Genomic DNA, 7,858 nt, shown 5'->3' with positions numbered 1-7,858 from the left:
TCAGATTCCTCGGTACTTGTTTCCTAGCACGGTGCCCGTCGGGTCCCATCGCATACCTTAACTTAAAAATACCTTGAAAATTGGTCGCATCGCATGCCATTATAATGGCATGCGATGCGACCGACCCGATTTTTACATTGGACCCAATGTTAAATGCCCCCCAGACCCAATTTTTAATTGTAAGCCCACCTGATGGTGAATTATGTGAAATGCCCCCCCCCCCCCCATTGTTAACGCCACGCCACGATCAACATCAACCCGAACCGTGGCGAGCGCAGCGGTACGCATCCTCCGACCTTTTCATACCCCCACTATCCACGTCGGCGTGGGGTTGAATTTATATAGTGTGGCGAGCGCAGAGAGCCACCGAGCCAAAGCGGCATGGGGGGGGGCACTTAATATTGGGGCCAATGTAAAATCGGGTCTCAGGGACCATTTAACATTAGTTCCAATGTAAAAATCGGGTCGGTCGGGTCGATCGCATCGCATCCGGTTTGGTCGCATGCGATCGACCCGATTTCATACAATTAAAATCGGTGGCGCCATGCTAGGAAAAAAGTACTGACTCCTCTACAAGAACAGCCTTCACCACCCTCATCAGTGTTTCAACCTCCACCAGAGACACAGAATGCTGCAACACCGAGGAAGTTTCTAAACCCTGCACAGTCTATGCACACGACTGCATCCACAGAGGTTCCAGTGAAGCAACTTGTGCTGGAGAAGCCCTTATGGAGGGCATGCATGAAGATGTGCTAGTAGAGGGGGCAGACGATAGCGTTGGAAACCAATCGTCTATGATATTACCTGCGTCAAAGGCTAAGCAGGCCCCTGAGTGTATGGCACGGCTGATAGGAGCTCCCTCATCATGGAGGAGAAGGGGGTCGACCCTATTAACCCCAAAGAGTGCGGATAATTCGCCAAGTACGAATCATCACGACACTGGGTGCACTTTACGGTGGGTCGAATTTGCTGAAAAGTGCTCGCACCTCCATAGGGGTGCAGGCAAATTTATGTGAATTCGACCCTGTGAAGGATGCTAGTTAGGGTTAGTTCGGTTGCCATTTTTAACGTGAAAATGGCAACTCGCATCCTTCGGGGGTTAATAGGATTGACCCCCATTGGTGTGCCCGATTGCTTCTCGTCCATGATGAGGGAGCTCCATTGTTGTCTGGATCAAGGGGTGATTAAGGGTTAACACAGGTCTTGCAAGTGAGTGGCACCAGAGCGCTCACCCAGTTAGTATTCTTGTTCTTGGAAAACATAATAAATGCAGTTTAAGCTATACAAAGAGGGCAAAAATGTTTGCTATAAACTAACAGCAATATGAAACACAGAGTAATAGACAAAATATGGGTAACCACAGTGTTCCCTAGTAAATGGAATCGGTAGAATCCCAGACAGCAGAGAAATAAATTTGCACAAGAACACTCAAGAACAAAACCAGTGGGCTACAGTGATCAATAATCCAGCTAAGGAAGAAGTACAAAAGGTGTTACCAGGCAGCCAGGAGCAGGGTATACTGGAGACAGGAGCTGAGCTAAAGCACCAAGTGCTCAGTCAACCATGTTGCAAACTCAACCAGGGGTTAGGAAATCCCTCTTCAAATTCTTCCACCTGTCGTCCAACCGCCTTCACTACCCAGATTGAGGCCAGCACTAGTCGAGCAATAACGCTTGCATAGGAATACACAGTCTTGATGAAGCTCTCCAACTTAATCCTTAAGAGAAGATACATCCGGACTAGTTACAATAGCAGATGAAACCAGGCAGGCAACATAGGCATCCCACTGGAGGTAGTGTCTCCCATGTAGTCTGGTCCTTAGCAGGCATAGGATAAAAAGAACAAAATATGGTGTAACCTGGGTTACTATTGAGAGCTAATGTGAGTTGTGTTTCCAAAAAGGAACAGCTGCTTAAGTAGTAGAAGAGGGTAGTCAGTCCTCAAAGATAACCAAAAAAGATTAAAAATACATACAGTATGTGGGATACACATATGTATACAAAAACAGCGCTAAACCAAATAAATGATTCACAATTTTAGTGCAGTAATTGTATTACATTAATAAAGTAAATAAACAAAAACACACATAAAACAGTAATAATAAGTCTAAAGTCTTGATAAATGAAAACGTTTAATAGGCTGAGCCCATATTGCCCCTAGAAGGTCACACCAGCATTCTATTTCACTGTGAGCCCTGTGGCAAGTCTTTCCGTCACAACACCTAACCCGACTGCAATCTCATACACAGGCGTGACATAGCCACAGCGAATTCGGCAGCGAGTTTAGTTGGGACTATGTAAAAACCGGACCCGGACTAGACTCCGGACAGGACATGAAAATATGCAGTCCGGAGCTTGTAGGGTCCGGTCCAGGGGGTGTCCTGTCTGGGGGGGGGTCTTGTCCTTGAAGGGGTGCCCATGATAGCTATCACCAGGGACAAGGGAGAGGGGAGGGGAGATTACAGCCTCCCCGTGTGGTCCGGACTGTCCGGTTTTTGCTACATGCCCGGACCATACAGGGAGACTTTATTCTACCCCTTCTCCTCTACCTGGTGACAGGTGTCACAGGCAGCCCCCCCGGACAGGACACCCCCGGACAGGACACCCCCCGGACCGGACGCTACAAGCTTTAAAATGCAGGTCCGGGGGTTTTGTCCTGGTCCGGTTTTTACCCATACCCAGTTTAGTTAGCTAAATTCATACCCTCCAACATGACCCATTGCATTCAGTACACAATGCTCTGCTCCTGGACGTCCCTGGTAATGTATGATTGTCATCACCTGTGTTGAAACACCCTTCTCGTCAATTACCTAGTCCCACACAGGTGCTGGCAATAATACATTACCAGGGAAGTCCAGGAACAGAGCATTGTGTACCGAATGCATTGGGTCATGTTGGAGGGTATGTCGATTTAGTTTAGTTATATTTATTTAAGGCAATACCAGTCCAGAAAAGGAAAATTATAAATAAATTAAGCAGACACCACAATTGAACAGTAAAGACCACTATTTTTCAACACTTTTTTGCACCTCGTTTGTACCTTGTTTTATTTTTTTAAAATTGAAAATAAAAACAAAAAATATACCCTGAACTAAGGGAAATTTTTTATGGGAACTATAATAAAAGCTGATTTCAACTTCTTTTCATTGGAATCCAGTAACGGTATCTCTAGAGTGCACCAATAAAGTCTCTTTCTTTCCTTCTTTATTTTTACATGATATATTTTAAGACGGGGAACACCACCCCCTAAATGTGCAAGGGGAAAATACGATAATACAGAACCAGATGAAAACACCAATACCCTAAGTGTCCAAATGTACATGTTAATAAGGACATTAGTGCGGATCTAGTAAATTCCCTATCCCCTTTTCAAACAAATAGTTAGTGGTGGACCTGAGACTTGCACTCCCTGCTGTGTGGTCATCAGCCCCATTACTGATTCAAGGAAATAAAAATCACATCTGATGCAAATAAATTAAATTATATCTCATGTCAGTGTATGACATATCCAGGGGAAGGATTGCTACATAGTAATGTGTAATAGTCTACAGTGCAAGTAGCTTAATAGCAAAGTAGGTAGCATTGCAGCTTCCCAGCACTGGGGTCCGGGGTTAGATGAAAGTTAGGACTCATTAAGGACTGGAGTGGGGAAACACTACATTTGAAGATCCATCAGTATAAATATCCCCTTCTCCTTGCATCATATAATGCTGATTTCATACACTGACGTCACAGAAAGTAGTTTGGGTGTAGAAGGTGCTTTGATGCGGTGCACAATGTGACAGTTTGGGCACACACTTATTTGAACATTACATTATTAAAGCATCTGCTTTTAAGAACGGAAATATAAGATTTGTCAATTATCTTGGCAGAACTGCCTCAGCCAATCTCATGGAATAACTAGGGTGATCAGTGAGTCACTCTGCACCCACATTGGCTGCACTTCTAAATCCTCCATCACAATTACACCCTAAATGACATTTGCGCAAAAAGCCAGAAATACCAAGAACAAACTGCACTATTCAGACTGGCTGAAGTCTTTGGGCAATACGCTTCTCCAACAGTAATGTGACTGTATGTGCTGCTGCTGCCCCCCATCAAGCATGACCATATGCAGCTGAGACCAGTGTTCTGAATATGCAGGGAGAAGGTGCAAACACAGACAGCTTGTTTATGCAAAATATGATGATTAGCAGTGTTTATTATACCCCTTATACACCAAAATCCCTGGTCAGACCCTGGTCTTTGAACACTGGAATTTCCAGGGTTGGACCCAGCTTCCTACCCCATTTACACAGCGCTGTGACCCAGGTCTGCGCCGTTGACACTAACCCTGGGTCAGCCCTGCTTTTCCCTATGGATGACATTAAAAATGTCCATTTTAGGACTGATAAACTGGCAGCCAACCTTCCTTCAAGGATTTAAAATAAAAATTAAGACATGACTAGTTAGCATTGAAAAATGTTGGTTTATTTTGTCAAATATTTTTCAAAAAGTTTTATTCAGTGCTCAAGCGGTATGAAATTGCAGCATCGCCGATGTGCTCTCCTTAGCCCCTTCCCCTGCAGCAGCAGACAGACTCTCCCATGTGATCCCCCCCCAAAAAAACAATTTATACTGCATCCAATTATCCAACTATGATTTCTGTGTGCACTGCCCGTAACCTTCCTGGATGCTGTATTTTGCTACTGCAGCGCACTTCGGAAAGGCATCCAGCACTTCTTGTATCCTTTCAGCACTACCCGGATGTCCCAACCTGGGTTGGGACCATTTACACAATCCACGACCCAGGTCCAACCAGTGTTCAACCCTGGTCAGGACCTGGGTAGGAGACCAATGTTGCTGGACCTTGGTTGGCCCCATTTACACCAACGCTGACCTGGGTGTTGTCTTGGTGTAAAAGGGGTATTACTTACAAGGGGCACCAGCGTATTCTTTTTTTTTTTCCAATGAAGTCTCAACACGGTAGCTGAACTCATATTTAGAATTAGAGTGTGCAGCCCTCCCATAGTATATTCTATATTATGTGCATTTGTACATGAGGTGGATGCTCTACCTGCGTGGATTAACACGTCTCGCACCTGTCCATGGGGTTCATTTATTTATTAGCATGGGTGTATGGTATGTGCATACTGCATAGTAGAAAAGGGACTATGAATGGTAGCTCCTGGAAAAAAAAAAATATATATATAAAATTGTCAGTTTTAGGGATGTTTTGGCCAATGGGGTTTGTATGGATACCGGATGACTGGCCAACAGAGGGGGGAACCTAACTCACAGGGGCTATTCTTCTTTCTGGCAGTCAGCCACCCCCATAGAGGGAGAATAGAACCTGTGGCAAGCAAAACTTCTTTGCACTCGCCCCGGTCGGAGCACTGGCAGTCAGGATCTTGTCTGTCAGACGGCCATAACACACCCGCTTTGCGTGGCCTAGCTGCTTTGAGGAATCTTATTGTAACACTTTAACACCTACATTTTTATTTTTTAACCAACTAGAAAAATTTTAACACTAATTATTACAGCTTAACTACTGTATGTAAAGGTGCCCATACACGTCCCGATGTGGGCGGTGCGATCTGTGCTTTGAGGTGCGCGCTCCCGCGGCAACTCATCGCACAGTACAAAAAGTATGTGCTGCACATACTTTTTGTACTTTTTTATTTATTAACAGTTTCTTATATAGCGCATACAGATTCCGCAGCGCTTTACAGAGCATAGATATGATCAAAAACACATATCAAATTACAGTACAAGACAGTTTAAGACAAGTACATGGTTAGTATGGATAGTTGCACCAGGGGACAGAACACTGAAGCAATTATCAGGGTGGCAAAGGTTTATATATTCTAAGAAAGGCACATAAGGAGAGAGGGCCCTGCTCGTGAGAGCTTACATTCTAAAAGGGGAGGGTTAGACAGACTGGGGTGACACAGAAGGCGAAGAAGTGAGCTTAAACAGGTTAAGGTGAGAAATGGTCAGGTTTTATGCAGAAGGGTGGGAAGAGGTCAGCTTAGTCTTTGATATTTTAGTCTTAAAAAGCGCTGGGTCATACAAGAGTAGACAGCAGAGACAGTTGGAGATATGAGTGAGGATAGAGGGAGAGAGATCAGGAAAGGATCGGTAGATTTTAGTATTATCAGCATAGAGGTGATAGTGGAAGTTAAGTGAGCAAATAAGCTCACCCAGAGAGGACATGTAGAGTTTTTTATCTTATCGCATGCATTGCGATGCGTGCTATTTAAGCTCAAAATGCCCACCCGCATCGGGACGTGTATGGGCACCTTAACACTCAATATATAGCTACTGCATCTTACTAAGGCTTTAAACACATACAGTAGAAGTGTCCCACTTTTAGCAGTATGGCGAGGCCACAATGTGAACACATACCTGCATGCCATGAGCATTCGCATGGGAGCTGTGTCCCATATACATAAATGGTAAGCGGGCGCATGCACATGGCTCCCGTTTAGGTCTACGGTAAAACAGGAGCAGGTACAGCACAGCAAGGGTGTAAGAGTACACACATCTGTAAACCTCGAGGCTGATCTGGGGAGTCTTGTGCGCTGGACTTGAACCTTGCTACGAGGAGATCATCTGGTCTCCGTTATCTCCTAGTAGCAAAACTATGCTTAACACCTCAGCTTTACTCTATTTTATATTGTAGAGTTACTATAATTCTCCAATTTAGCAGTGTCAAGTACATAGGAAAAAATATGCAGGTGCACATTATGTGCAACATAAGTCTAGCTCAGGGGTAACCAACTCCAGTCCTTGAGCTACAGCAGCTCACGTTTTCCAGCTCACCTTGCAGGTACACAGGTGCACTCTTTACTGTCTAAAGGTGCCCACAGACGCATCAATTTTACTGTGCTATGCGTTTTTGACTGTACAATGGTTCTATACAATTTTTCTTCCAGCTTGCGATGCGATGTGCACTTGGATGCATGCGATGCGATGAACCCATGTTTGTACTGTTAATTTTCAGATGTAGTCTAAAAAGTATGTGCAGCACGGACTTTTTTAGACATACAATATCGGGCTCCCGGGAACGCGCATCGCGTCGCACAAGCCCATAAACATCACCCGATAATTGTACATAAGATGCGTTTTGTACTTAAAAAGTCCAAAAGCATTCGATAATTGATGTGTCTGTGAGCACCTTAACACATTTTAAAACATCCACAGGTGGCGCTAAATACTTCACTTGTGATTCTGTGAGGAGACCTGGAAAATGTTAACTGTTGGTAGCTCTCGAGGACTGGAGTTGGCTACCCCTGGTCGAGCTTAACTCAGCATTAGGTTTACAATTAAAGTATGCAGTCCAAAACCCCCATCAAAAAAATAAAAGCGTATTTCTTCTGTCGGCAAGTGGCTGAAGTTTTGCCAACTGTTCCTTTTCCCACAGAGATTTTTAGCAACATGCTGCACAATGGATATTTTTCTTTAATAAAAATGTTCCTGCGATGAACTAAGTAAAACCTGTATGAGATTTCTGAATTAGGCCATTGCAATTTCTGCATAATGTGATGCATTTATGCTGTTTCTACATAATGCTATTTAAAAAAAATAAAAAATTGATAAACAGTCAAATGCCCGGGGGATTGCTGAGTGTCTCTCCTGTTCATCAGCGACCAGAGATGGTCGCTGATAATCAGGAGACTCTGCCGGGGGAAGAGGCAGGGAAATAGCTGATCGCAGGAGCTTGCGACCATCAGGTGCTGCACACGGTAGCACGCACCCGGCGATTCATCGCCGACAGCACACACAAATCACTGGCAATATGGTCGCTCAGCGACCATATTCCCAGCGATATGTGCTGAAATTGCACCCGTGTGTACGCACCATAAGGGAGTGATGCG

Source organism: Crinia signifera, chromosome 2, assembly GCF_055691185.1.
Source record: "Crinia signifera chromosome 2, ASM5569118v1, whole genome shotgun sequence".
Classification (NCBI taxonomy): domain Eukaryota; kingdom Metazoa; phylum Chordata; class Amphibia; order Anura; family Myobatrachidae; genus Crinia; species Crinia signifera.
The sequence above is the reverse complement of the archived record's forward strand: the minus strand, read 5'-3'. Positions refer to the sequence as shown.